Source organism: Quercus suber, unplaced genomic scaffold (assembly GCF_002906115.3).
Source record: "Quercus suber isolate HL8 unplaced genomic scaffold, Cork oak 2.0 scaffold_73, whole genome shotgun sequence".
Lineage (NCBI taxonomy): Eukaryota > Viridiplantae > Streptophyta > Magnoliopsida > Fagales > Fagaceae > Quercus > Quercus suber.
Window position 1 is genome coordinate 144,960 of NW_027069538.1, and position 14,494 is coordinate 159,453.

Here is a 14,494-nt window from a genome sequence, read left to right on the forward strand (position 1 = left end):
TAAAGTGGAGGCGATGGAAGAGTTTACTTGTATAGCTTGATCAATTCAAGCCAAGGTGGAGATTTGTTGATGTGGGTCGTGTGGCTTGTATTGCCAAGCTCAAGTCAACATAAGTTCATAGAATTCCATTTGTAATAGGAATCTCATTAGCCGACTTAACATATGTATCTATATATATGTGATTAGATGTGGCAAAGTTAATTGAGTAGAGTAATTCCTAAAAACCTAGCATTGTATAAAAAGAAGAATAGTGTTTTCTTGTCTTATGGGTGAGAGAAAGTTAGGGTGTATTGGGATTTGAGTTTTTTGAGAGTGTTCTTGTGCACTATTGTATCTCCCTATTTTATAGTAAAATTTCTCCGTCATCGCCGTGAAGGTAGGAAGTTTGCCGAATCACGTAAATTCTTATGTTCTTTGTGTATGCTTGTTATTTGATTTCTGCTTATTTACCGTTATTGATTTGAGTCTAGGTGCTATCTGCACAACAAGCTTAAATTTGACTATAGATGATCTGAGTAGTCTCTCTTCCTTTTGATCTTTTGATCTGAGACAAGATAGTCATACAAATTACAGAGTTATTAAACCAACAACAACCAACGAGCCACCCTGTGGACGCCGGCGAGTACTCTTGTTGATTCCGTCAGTCAGAGTCAGAGCTTATCCAAACCAACAACACGAACACGGTTGGTTTGGATAATTTCCTTCGGGGTCAAGCAAGGTGCAGCGCTGCATGCAGAGCTGACAAGAGGATGTTCAAGAAAGGGCAGCCACTGCACCTGCAACATCTGTTGTCATTTGCTGACGAAAATGCCAGCATAGATTATGATATAGCCAGAGCAGTCATCAAAGATGGTGGCATACGCCTCCTTCTGGACTTAGCAAAATCTTCGCGGGAAGGGCTTCAGTCAGAGGCTGCCAAGGTAAATCTAAAAAGATGGGTTGGGTAGATTTCGATGAGATACACTTGATACAGTGTATACATAATCGTTCTATGGTATTTTCATCATCTTACTACATTTTTATTGTGTAGGCTATAGCAAATTTGTCTGTGTATGCCAGTGTTGCAAAAGCGGTTGAAGAAGAAGGAGGAATCAATATTCTCGCTGGTTTGGCAAGGTCCATGAATATACTGGTTGCTGAAGAAGCTGCTAAAGGACTACGGAATCTTTCTGTTGGGGAAGAGCACAAGGTTTGATTTTGATTTTTGGAATTCATTCTCTCATTTTATGGCATATACTCAAAAAAAAATATGGTCCTAAATACATAAGGAGTTCCTTATTAGGGTGCCATCGTTGAAGCTGGAGGAGTAAAAGCTTTAGTTGATCTTATATACAAATGGTCCGCTAGTGGTGAAGGAATGCTGGTAGGTTCCTCAAATGTCATGCTTTCTTTTTGCCCCTTTTATGTCATTCTTGATTTTCTTCCATAAGATTGGAAGTTTCTGTTTCATGATGGCTTCGTTTACCTCTGAATTTTGTCAGGAAAGTGCAGCTGCTGCATTGGTAAATTTGGCAGCTGATGCCAAGTGTAGCACAGAGGTTGCAGTAGCAGGCGGTGTACGTGCTTTGGTTATGCTTGCTCGTAATTGCAAATTTGATGGAGTGCAAGAGCAGGTACTTTTTTCATTAGTAGGATTGAATATCCCAAACAAGCACATTGGCATTTCTCTAAGCAGTATATATCTGGTAAATCTGACTTGTCAATCAAAAAACAGGATTTAAAGTAGATTGCTTTTAATATATCTAAGGGTTTATCATTTAGAATGATTTGGTAGCTTTTTTCACTTATAAAAAAAAAAAAAAAAAAAAAGAAAAAAAAAAAAAAAGATTTGGTAGCTTTTCAATTTCATTTCATTTAAAAATTTTAAATGATTTGGTAGCTTTTTTCACTTATAAAAAAAAAAAAAAAAAAAAAGAAAAAAAAAAAAAAAGATTTGGTAGCTTTTCAATTTCATTTCATTTAAAAATTTTATTATAGTTTTGGTCAGTAGAATGATTAGGTAGCTTTTGCCTGGTAAGCTGGGTCATTTGATTTTACCTTAGTTTTATGCTCAACATGATACAACTCTTCATGATATTTTTATGAATGATCAAAATCTTTTGAAAAGAAAATAGGCCTCCAAATCTGGTCTCAGGACTCATGGATATGGTGGATTTTGTCATTGAAACTTGCCCCATAAAGTTTTAAGGTTGTGATGACCTGTGTCTCCCTCCGAACTAAGAATGTGCTACATTTTTTTTTTATTTTTAAATCAATATACCTCTTACCTAACTGGAATCAAAGAATTAGTAGATCTGTTCAACCCAAAATGGAAATTGTGGTGCTTGAAAACTGGTGTAGTCTGAGGTTCATGTGCAGTTCTGTATTGAATTTTCATTTATGGTATACGTTTATAGTGGGCAGGTTACATCATAGTGCAATGAGGAGGTTTCTTTAATGATTGCTTTCAGTAGTCATAAGTAATACTATTGTCTTATTTCACTCATGTTTTGTAACCCATCTTCCTCATCCTATAGTTATGACCATGTTTTCCTGTATTTTGATTTCTTTTGGGACTTGGCTACTGATTTATGCCTTGCTTCGGCAGAATGAGGTGGAGGTAACATCTTAAAATTGATGTTCGCTGTCATTGTAGTTATTGATATCTGATTTCATGTTTCAAATGGTTCTGTAATTTTATCTGGCATAATGGTCTTCCTTCAGTGAGATCCCATTGCTCTCTCTCTCCCTCCCTGCACATGTTTGCATGTGGCTTTGTTGCAAATTAATTAACTGCCCTCCTGGTATATACCAGGCTGCTCGTGCCTTGGCTAATTTGGCTGCTTATGGAGATAGCAACAATAATAATGCTGCCGTTGGACAAGAGGCAGGTGTTCTTGAAGCACTTGTTCAGCTTACACGTTCTCCTAATGAACATGTCAGGTAGTTTTCAATTTCTTCTGAATTCATATTTCTTAGTTAAGCTTCTCTACAGTTCCATAGCTGCATTTATTGGCGTCTATTTGATATGCTCTATGATTAATAGCATCTTTGTTATAGCTAAGCTAATAGATTCATTCATCCATGTCTTCTAACTTATGTAATATTTATTGTTACATGTAGAAAGCTTCTTGACTAATGGCGATTCAGTTAATTGCCTGACTGAACAAGTTGGCACTACGTATACTTCTAGCTGTTAAAACTTATCCCTTTGTGCTTAAAAGGAAAATAAAGGTGCCAGGGGGGTGGGGGGAGCTTGCTCCCATCTGTTTTTTGGACAAGCATTTTGTATCATAATTGTCGATCTTCGAAGCTGCATTTTCATTGCCTTATTCATTTATTTATTTAAGGACTATGATTTCTGACGCAAAATGGAGAATGCACTGATCTTCATTTTTAAAAATTTAACAATTGAATCCACTGTAGCTGCCTTGATATGGAATTTGGATAACATAACCCCTTTCAGTCACCCAAAAGATGATAAACAATAGTTATTCAGCTATGCATCGGTTTTCAGCCTTTATCTCCGAGCAAAGCCTTCTTGACCTGCCATTGGTTGGGGGGGAATTTCACTTGGTCTAATTCTAGAGAGGTTGCTTCAAGATCTAGATTGGACAGGTTTCTATTGTCAGCAAATTGGGAGGAGAAATTTCCTTCTGTTTGTCAACGCCGTCTATCTAGGTTGCTGTTGGATCATTTTCCAATCCTTCTTGAGGGTGGGAATTTACATGAAGGCAAAAAACCTTTTAGGTTTGAGAACATGTGGTTAAAGGATGAGGGCTTTTTGGAAAGGGTGAGTTCATGGTGGGAGTCCTATCATTTCCAAGGAACTCCTAGTTTTGCTTTGGCTTACAAACTGAAGATGTTGAAATTGGATTTGAAAAGATGGAATGTGGAGGAGTTTGGTCATATACGTCTTAAGGTGCAGAATTTATGGAAGGATTTTAATGCGTTGGAAGTTTTTGAGGATGACCATGTTCTTACAGCGGAGGAAAGTAGGGAAAATGATCGAATTCGTGGAGAGTTAGAAAAAACAACTTTGTTGGAAGAAATTTGCTGGAAGCACAAATCTAGGGCTCTTTTTCTTAAAGAGGGAGATAGGAACACAAAATTTTTTCATTGTATGGCAAATTCTCATAGAAGATGCAATACTATCAATAGGCTTATGGTGGATGGAGAGTTATCTACAGATTAGGAGATCATTGAAGGGTGCATTACTCATTTCTATAGGTAGTTGTACTCAGAGAATGAGGTCCACAAACCTCTTTTGGATGAGGTTGTTTTTTCTAGAATTTCTGAGAAAGATGCCACTTGGTTGGATAGACCTTTTGATGAGGATGAAGTATTTGGAGTGGTCCTTGATTTCAATGGTGATAAAGCGCCAAGTCCGGATGGTTTTACAATGGCATTTTTTCAGTCCTGTTGGAGCATGGTGAAAACAGATATTATGAATGTGTTTCATATTTTTCATGCCTACGCTGTGTTTGAAAAAAGCCTTAATGTTACTTTTCTTACTCTCATTCCTAAGAAAATTGATGTTGTGGATGTCCAAGACTTTCAGCCTATTAGTTTGGTGGGAGGTTGTACAAGATTATTGCTAAGGTGTTAGCCAATCGAATGTAAAGGGTGGTTCACGCTTATTTCATAATCTCAAAATGCCTTTGTGAAAGGTAGACAGATTTTAGATTATGTCTTTATTGTTTCTGAGTGTTTAGACAATCGAATGAAGTCAGGGGTTCTGGGAGTGCTGTGCAAACTGGATATTGAGAAAGTGTATTGACCATGTGAATTGGGAGTTCCTCATGTTTTTGTTACAGCAGTGTGTTTTTCTAAAAAGTGGAGAAGGTGGATCAGGTGTTGTATATCAACTATTAAATTCTTTATTTTAATCAATGGTTGCCCATCTGACTTTTTTGGGAGTTCTAGAGGACTTCGGCAAGGTGACCCTCTATCCCCTTTCCTATTTGATATTATCAAGGAGGCCTTGAGCTGTATGTTGGTTGCAGCTACTGCAGCAGGGCAATTTTCGGGCTTCACAGTTGGGAATGCAACTGGTTCCTTGATGACGGTGTCTCATCCATTGTTCACGGATGATACACTTGTTTTCTGTGATGCTGATAGCAATCATATAACAGCTTTGCGTGGGATTCTCTCAAGATTTGAGGAGACGTCAGGGCTAAAAATTAAATTAGGAAAGTCTGAATTGGTTCTAGTTGGGGATGTGCCTAATCTCCATGAGTTAGTGGAGATTTTGGGCTATAGGGAGTCTGCTCTTCCGCTAAAGTATTTAGGTCTTATGTTAGGTGCTTCTTTTAAAGATAAGACGATTTGGAATCCTATATTGGAGAAGATGGAGCGAAGCCTAGCTGGTTGGAAGATGTTGTATTTATCTAAGGGGGGTAAGGTTACCTCTATTAAAAGTACTGATCTCTCTAGCTTACCTATATATTTCCTTTCTCTTTTCCTTATTCCAGTCAAGGTGGCTAAGAGGATGGAAAAATTACAAAGGGATTTCCTATGGACTGGTATTGGGGATGATCATAAAATTCATTTAGTAAATTGGTCTAAGATATGTAGGCTAGTGAAGCATGGGGGGATAGGCATTCAGTGTTTGAGAAGGTTTAATTTTGTCTTATTAGCCAAATGGTTGTGGCGCTGTGGTTTGGAGAATGATGCCCTTTGGAGAAGGGTCATTGGGGCGAAGTATGGGAATGAATGGGGTGGTTGGTGCACAAAATCTATGTCTGGGGCATACAGTGTTTGTTTGTGGAAGTTCATTTGAAGTGGCTGGTTGAATTTTTCCAAGTTCATTCGGTATGAAGTGGGTGATGGAACTCATGTGAAGTTTTGGGAGGCGTTTCCAGATTTATATAATATTAATAGGATAAGGATGCTTCAGTCTTTGAGGTTATGCGCTATGCAAATGGGAGAGTTTTTTGGGACATTCAGTTTTGTCGTTTAGTGAATGATCAAGAGTCATAATCTTTGGATTCGTTTATGGTTTTGATCTATTCCACAAAGGTGCAGGGTGTTGGTTTTGAAAAACTTTGTTGGAAGCTAGCCAGCAATCAAGGTTTCAAGGTGAGTGGGTATTATTATTCTATTTCCCGTTCTACTGGCATTTCTTTCCATTGGAAAATGATGTGGCATTCAAAGGTTCCTCCTCGGGTAGCTTTTTTCTCTTGGACTGCGGCATTCACTGGTGTAGTTAATCCAGGTTTGGCTTCTCTTTTTAATGAAGGACAAATTATTAGTTGGGCTTCTGAGTGTGATGGTGTTGGGGGCTCTGTTGTATCTAATTTTGGGTTAGAGGGTGAGGCTTGGGACTCTGATGAGGGGTTGTTGGATTGGGAACGTTTAGGTGAACCTTTAGAAGTGGCATCTTTGGCGATGGATAATTTAGTGGTTACAAAGATTACTACAGTTGAGGAGATAGGGTGTGAGGTGGATGTAGATAACACCAAGTTGTCACAATGGGTAACTAATAGAATTAAAGCTTTCTAGAAATATGTTGGGACCTCACTTGAGGGTTTCGAAGAACAAGTTACGGGTTTGCTCTTAGCTTTAGAAGCTCGAAGAAATAAGCGGATGCTTGATGTAGCTTCTAAGAGGAAGATGGGCAAGGCTGGGCACAAAGGGTATCGTGAATTAAAGAGTTTAATGAGTTTGTGGGGTGATGAGAATGAGTCAGAAAGGAACAGGAGTGCTAGTAGGGATCGGGCTATTGTAGTGCATCAATGAATTTGAGAATTGTTTCATGGAGTGTGAGAGGGTTGAATGAGCAAGATAAGTGGCTATGGGTTAGAAATTTGATCCAAAAGTGGAAAGCAGATATTGTTTGTTTGCAAGAAACTAAGATGGAGTTTATTAATAGAGGTGTCATTTGTAGTTTGTGGGGAGGTCAACATGTAGATTGGCTCTACTTAGGCTCTGTGGGTGCTTCAGGTGGGGTTTTATTGATGTGGGACAACAAGGTTGTGGATAAGGTGGAGGAAGCGGTGGGTCGTTTCTCTGTCTCTTGTAAATTCAAATGTGGTGGATCATTTTGTTTGGGCATTCACTGGTGTTTATGGAGGAAGCGGTAGTGGATTTGTTGGATTGTTAGACATGCAATTTTAGGCGTCATCGTAATATAGTTATTTGGAGGTTTGTCCCGCACTGCTTAATGTGGTGTATCTGGCAAGAACGGAATTCTAGAAGCTTTGAGGGTCATGAGCGGTCCATTATTGAGTTTAAGTCTTTCTTCTTTCTTACTCTTCTTGAATGGTGTCTTGTTTTACCTTCTTTTTCTTGTATTTCCCTTCTTGTGTTGTTAGATCATTGTAATTTGGTTTCTTGATGTTTTGCATTTTGTTACATTTCCTATGTACTGGGCTGTGTTTTTTAATAAAATTTTTATGTTACTTATCAAAAAAAAAAAAGATGCTAAATAATCATGGATCTTACCAATTCACTGTTCAGTCTGTTTATGTTGATTAGCAATTATTTTCTATGTACCAATCTTCTTCAATTTTTTTATTGATAACTATATTGACTCAAACCTGTCTTATATGATTAAATCTACTTATATGCTATGTATGGTTTGCTTATGAGTTTTATCTGATCCCTATTAGAATTATGGTTAAGTGATTAAAGTCACTATTTCCTGATAGCTTAAGCTTTTGGGACAATCGATAATTTAATATGGTATCAGAGCAAAAGATCCTAAGTTCGATCCTTATCTTTACTCTATTTCCCATTTAAGATGTTAAATTCCCACTTGTTGGGCCCCCACTTATTAAGGGGAAGTTTAGGTCCATAAGTGAAGGGAAGTGTTAGAATTATGGTTAAGTGATTAAATTCACCATTTCCTGATAGTTTAAACTTTTGAGACAATCGGTAATTTAATAATCCCTTTATTTACTTTTCAAATAGGCAAGAAGCTGCTAGTGCATTGTGGAATTTATCATTGAATGACAGAAATCGAGAAGCAATTGCAGCAGCTGGTGGCGTTGAGGCCTTGGTATGATATTTACCTTGTAGAATCCAAGTAGTTTTAGTTGTCGTACTCCTACGTCGCCTTTTGCACAACTTCCTACAATAAGTAGTTCAAGAGAGAGTGCTTTATTTGATATGCTGTAGAAGAGGAGAATTCTTCAATGCCATATAGAAAGTGCTTCTTAATTAGCTAGTGCTCTCAGTAATATAGGAAAAAGAAGATGAAGCCCTTCACCTTCATAAGTAGTTTCTTGTTACTATTTTCAACTGAAAATACCATTTCTTTGAATATAAAGCATGTACAAGGTTCATGAACTACTTATAAAAAAAAAAGGGTTCATAAACTATAGGCTTCTGTTGTTGAAGTTGATATCTCAGAAATATGAAATTGTCGGCTGTACACCTTTTGAACTTTGACAGAAAGGTTTGATTTTGTCTGGGAATATGTGTTTCTTCTGTTTAGGTAGCAGCAGTCAAATTAAAGAAATAATCAACTAGTATAATTTTGTCCTTGTCAAGGAGAATTCTCATTTAGAGAGGAGCACAGCCTTATAAAGTCTAAGCATGTATAATTGTGCATCAATATGCTTACTGTGTGTGATACTTAAACTTTATTTTGATGCAATTTCTTTATTTCAGTCTTCTCAAACAATTAAGGAGCATGTTGTTTAAGGATAATTGATTAGTTTACTTCATTAAATGTTTTAATTATTTACAATTACGTTCTTAAAACCCTTAATTTAATTTATGGATAGCACTATTCTGCCTAGTTGAACCAAGAAAATGTCTGAAATTTGGCTTAGTCAATGACAAGTTGACAACCATCCTTCAACTGAACCAGATTGTTGAACTAGATTGCAAGTCTTTAGGGGCTCCTTGTGTATGAATCCTGTACATGAGATATCTCCTTGATTCTATAAAAATTTCAAAATTTATAAAAAATCTCCTGTGATAATTTAGGTTACTCTTGCACAATCCTGTTCAAATGCCTAATTATCACCTCATTTGTGTTTTACATATATGATCTCTAGACAAGCTTTTAATGAATTTAGGAACCACACTAAATGTTCTGTTTGATGCACCTAAAATCTAGGCTAATGCAAAACTGACACAGCATTTGTTGCATGACTAACTACAATCTTATCAGGGATTTAGAGCCACAAAATCACAAAGACAGATTGAGTGTAACCTAATGTAAAAAGTCTTGTTTTCAATAGCCACGTTATGGAATTAATATGCAACACACAACTGTATACGTCTGAAACAAATTAAAAAACCTGGTCCTGTGCAGTGCATATCTCTATGTTCTTTCCCTCCATTTTGGCCTCAAGAGAGGAGCACAGTGCCTTACTTGAATGAGCTTTAAATGTTATGATGATTTTCCTCATACCTCATTTTCCTTTGCTGGAAAAATTGATGCAACCTACAGCTGTCAGTGGTTTGGATAAAAATCCTTGAGATTGCGTTTTGGTAGGATTAAAGGTGGTATAGTTTTGGTACGGTGTGAATTCATTATACCAATCCAACCTGGATCTGGTGTATCATATACATTTTTTTTTTCTGAAGACGTATACCATGTACAATTAACTTGCAAGTAATCAAAAAATTGGTTTGCTTACTTCTCGGTGCATATAAGTATGTGCTTATGACACTATATTTGTAAAAGACTGATTTGGTAGGATGTCCATGTTTTAAGAATAAAACTTTAAAGCCGATAACTTGGGATATTACTTCTGCAATAAGATTGGAATCATATTTACCAGCATAAATTCAGCCAAATATGTGTCATTTTTTTCTCTTTTAACTGCCCTAGACGAAGGCAAAATGCACTGGTTTTTCTAATTCAGAAACTTCAAGATTTTATTCCGATTTGCATCAATATCCTTGGTTATACACATCATAGCTTTTATACAGAAAGCACAGTCAAACCACAGCTCAGGAATTTTTAAATTGTTTTTTTTACCTTTTTAAACAGTAGCACCACTGCAGTTGGGCTGAAGTTCCTATGTTGGTCATACCAATTGAAAGAACAGTAGTTTATGTTGTATTCAGTAATGGATTAGGTTGAGAAAGTAAAATGATATTCTTTCTCCCATATGCAGCTTTTCCACAAGGCATTTATATCCAATCTCTGGGACTTCTTCTCAACCTTAGAGGCTGTTATGAGGAATATTGTATAAGCTATGCCATTAGTTTGGTCATCTTGTATTTAGTGCCTAATATGTAACTAACTGATGAGTATTAGGGTTAATTACTTTTTAACCCTAAACCAATTTTTGGTTGACATGGTATTAGAGCCTAATGTAAACCGTAAACCCACCACTGGAGATCAGTACCGACAACCCATACACAACAATCAACCATGGCTGACTACCCAGCCTCCACAATTGACCACTGCTGACCATAGTATACCACTAGTGACCACCCATAAACCATGCTCAATCACTGCAGACCATAACCGACCACTGCTGATCATGTATAAACCATCCTCAACCACCACTCACCACTGATCAATCATAGTTGATCATGACGACCATCGTCTGAACCATCATTACAGCTATCCTCCTCTCCTGCTGACAAACTCGAGCCCATACTGCCAACTCTATTGATCGGCTGTTTTGGCCTTTCCCTTTACTTTGCCGGCTGTTGCGGCCTTTATCTTTTGTTGTTTTCAGTTGTGTCACGCTATTTCACCTCTATGGTTTAATTAATTTCTCTAAGTGTAGTCCAGAATTCCTTTTAGGTAAGATTGCATATTTATTCTTAATCTATGGTATATCAATACTAAGGTGATATATCTCCCTTGGTATTTGTTAGTGTTGCTATTGGACGTGAAGGTGGTGTAGCACCTCTAATTGCATTGGCGCGCTCTGAATCTGAGGTAAGCATTTCCTCTTCTTAGTCACCAATGTCCCTACAACAATATAATGTTCAGCCTTTGTTTTAAGAATAAGTATGGCATAAATTGATGGACTATTTTTTTTTTCCTTTTCAGGATGTCCATGAAACTGCTGCAGGAGCTCTTTGGAATCTTGCTTTTAATCCTGGGAATGCTCTCCGAATTGTGGAGGAAGGAGGAGTTCCTGCCTTAGTTCATCTTTGTTCTTCTTCGCAATTAAAAGTAGCATGATTCATGGCTGCATTAGCCTTGGCATACATGTTTGATGGGAGGTATTCTTTTTATCTCTGTAACAGATTTGACGCATGTTCATAATTCTCATTCTTTATCTTTGTCAGCTTCTTTTAGATAGGCCTGTTATTTTTTTTCTATCTCTATTAGTGTTTTCCTCTTCTTTTTTGACCTCATAGTTTTTTCTTTTGTTGAAATATTCTGTGTATCTTGGCCTATTTCTTTATTAGAAAACAAGGTTTGGCTTTGGAATTGCAAGTTACTGATATAAAAGCCAATTTAAAGCATCAATACAGATATTATGGTTATTTCTTTTTATCTTTTTATCTTTTGAGTGGATATTGGAGAAATATAAGTGGAGGGAGATAATAATGACAAAATGATTGTTGAGTAGAACTTAGGTCTAGTCTAGGAGAAGGATTTTAGAAGAAATTCCAGTAACAAACAAGATTAAAAAATAAAATAATAATAGAATTGAAGTTGGAACTATCAAATATCAATTTCTAGTCCCAAAGAATTAAAGAAATATTCAAATATGAAATTTCATGAAACAAATACGAAAAGGCTTTCAACAATGACTGAGAAGAGGCTATTTATAATAGCCTTTAGCAACCGTAGAATCTTAGCCCTTCATCTTACATAACAATCCAACTTCCTTAAAAGACTCAAGGCATAATAATAAATAAAACGTCACATAGAGAAATAAAAGACAATGAACTAATTGGCCCCTCTCTCTCTCTCTCTCGGCTTAAATTTTCCTACATGACAAAGTTGTATAAAAAATAAATAGTTGTTAATCTTTACATTATTTATAGAAGTGGTCTTAAGTTCTTTTGAATATCGTAGCATTAATTGGAAAATTTTTCTTCCAAACTAGAGAGCCATGAGAAACTAGTTGCTTAATATGATTCTCTGTCACGTTCAATGAAATCTCATGTTGTGAGAATCATGACAGTTTCTTTTTGTATCTTGAAACCTAGTGTACTGTTAAACCTAATTTCCCCCAAATGAGGGTCAATCTGGTGAGACAATTAAGTACCTTCATAAATGGTTTGTAGTTTAATCTTCATGTGAGTTATCTGCACTTATTAGAATTAACTTGCATGTAAATAAATTCTAATTTTTGTTGTACTTTCTGCAGAATGGATGAATATGCTCTGGTAGGAACTTCATCAGGAAGCACTTTGAAGAGTGTGAATTTAGATGGGGCTAGAAGGATGGCTTTGAAGCACATTGAAGCCTTTGTCCTTACGTTTTCTGATCCACATGCATTTGCTGCGGCTGCTGCATCATCAGCCCCTGCAGCATTGTCCCAAGTAACAGAAGGAGCTTGTATTCAAGAAGCAGGGCATTTGAGATGCAGGTTTCCCTTCTCTCTCTCTCTCTCTCTCTCTCTAGCGATATCGCAAATTGTGGTTTCATCCTGCTCTTCAATGATTAACTTAAGCTTCTTCAAAAGTCAATTTAAGGTTATATGCCCTTATATATCACCTCATGTTCTTGGATTTGGTTGCACTGACTTTTCAACCAATTCCACTCTGAACCAGTTCTCATCCATATCATGGTTGTTTGTTATATTACTTTTATGTCTAGAATTTTCATTTTTTTTTTTTTGATGTATTATTTGTTTTTCCATTTCGTATTATGAAGTAGCTGTAATGGTTTAAATAATGTGCGATAAAATTCAAAATACTACCTTTTTTTTTAAGAGATTGACCTCTTGAATATCTCTAGTTTGTTGGTCCTTCCTATTTCTTTAAATTATTTTTGAAACTTCATCAGTTGATGTTAGTTTATAGACCCATTTGCTGATCTTATTTCTGTAAACTCCAGCCGGAAGGTCATTTTGTGAACTAACGTTACTGTTGCTAGAAAGTCTGCCTTGCTGTGTTCTCTCTCTCTCTCTCCCCCGTGCGTGCGAGTCATTCTTATAATGTTCTGCTCACCAAAATTGGAAAGTAGATTGCCTGTCATCCGCCTCTCCCAAACCTGCAGAAGCAAGAGCCTAATGCACAGAATACAGCCTTTTATAATTTCTTTTCTTCAGCTGATTTTTTGACCTTGATTTCATATTCCTCAGTGGAGCTGAAATTGGGAGATTTGTTGCCATGCTACGAAATCCATCATCTATACTCAAGGCATGTGCTGCATTTGCTCTTCTACAGGTAATTGTACACGCTGACTCTCTCTCTCTCCATACGGTGCCATATCCAAATTCTTCATAGTAAACTATTTTGTTATTTTCTTTAATATTTGATAAAAAAATTTCTTTTGGATGCAAATTCGATAAACATTGTTAAACTTATTAAAACAAACTCCATTTTTGTCATATTTTAATTTCAGTTTACTGTTCCTGGTGGCCGGCATGCTATGCACCATGTGAGCCTTATGCAGAATGCAGGAGCAGCACGAGTTCTGCGTGCTGCTGCCACTGCAGCAAGTGCCCCACTTGAAGCAAAAATATTTGCAAGAATTGTACCTTGCAACCTTGAGCATCACCACATTGAACCATCACTTTGAAGACTAATTCAGCTGTCAAATCACAATCAGTCTGGAGGCAATTTCATATTTAGTTATGGAGGTTCCATTTATGGCTGTGCCAATTTCATATTTACTTATGGAGGTTCCATGTTTTGATGGCCGTATAATGCAACACAAACACATTCTACTCTCTGTAAGCTCTATAACCATACCATGTACCGTAGAACTGTGTTTAGTCTTTTTCCTTTCGGGCCCCATTCTTAAGCATTTAAAGTTAGTTTATTTAGGTTTGAGTGAGGTATTTTTTACCCCTTTTTGTAACAAATCTTATTAAAGTTACTCTAGGTTGGGGACGGATCTAAGAACCATTACCTTGTCATATATATATTTTTTGTCTATATTCTCTGTGACAAAATCATCCATATATCATATTATTTAAGAGCTGCTTTTAGACTTGCTAAGGCTTGGCTCATTTTACATAATCAATTTGGTGAGAATGGCATTGATGTTATTTGTTTTTATTTTGTTGGTGTACATCATTGAATTAATGGACTGAGTCTGAGGCTGAGAGTGATTTTATTTTAGGTTGTTTTAAATCAGTATTAGATTAGAAAGATCAAGTTACATTCAAGATGTAATGTCTTGCATGATCACTCACATATTAGGTTTGTTTCAGTGTGGGATCATAGAGGTTATAACTTATAACTAATAAGCAAACCACAGAGCAATGTGATTTGTAATTTTGATATACACATATTTGCTTTTCTAGAAGGCCGCACGGTGGTGAAAAACCCCACTAGAGGTCATTTTTTTCATTTTATTCACCACATTTCTCCAAGCAAGTCACCGATATACCTTGAAGGATAAGTCCTTCATGTGAAATCGTTAAAAGGGCTAGAAGATATGGCAATCGAAGCCCTCATATAG

At 36.7% G+C, this 14,494-nt stretch overlaps 1 pseudogene; it reads left to right on the forward strand.

Moving 5' to 3' along the window:
* Nucleotides 1-715: 715 nt before the first annotated feature.
* Nucleotides 716-14,049, forward strand: LOC112011670 (protein ARABIDILLO 1-like; annotated as a pseudogene).
* Nucleotides 14,050-14,494: the final 445 nt, after the last annotated feature.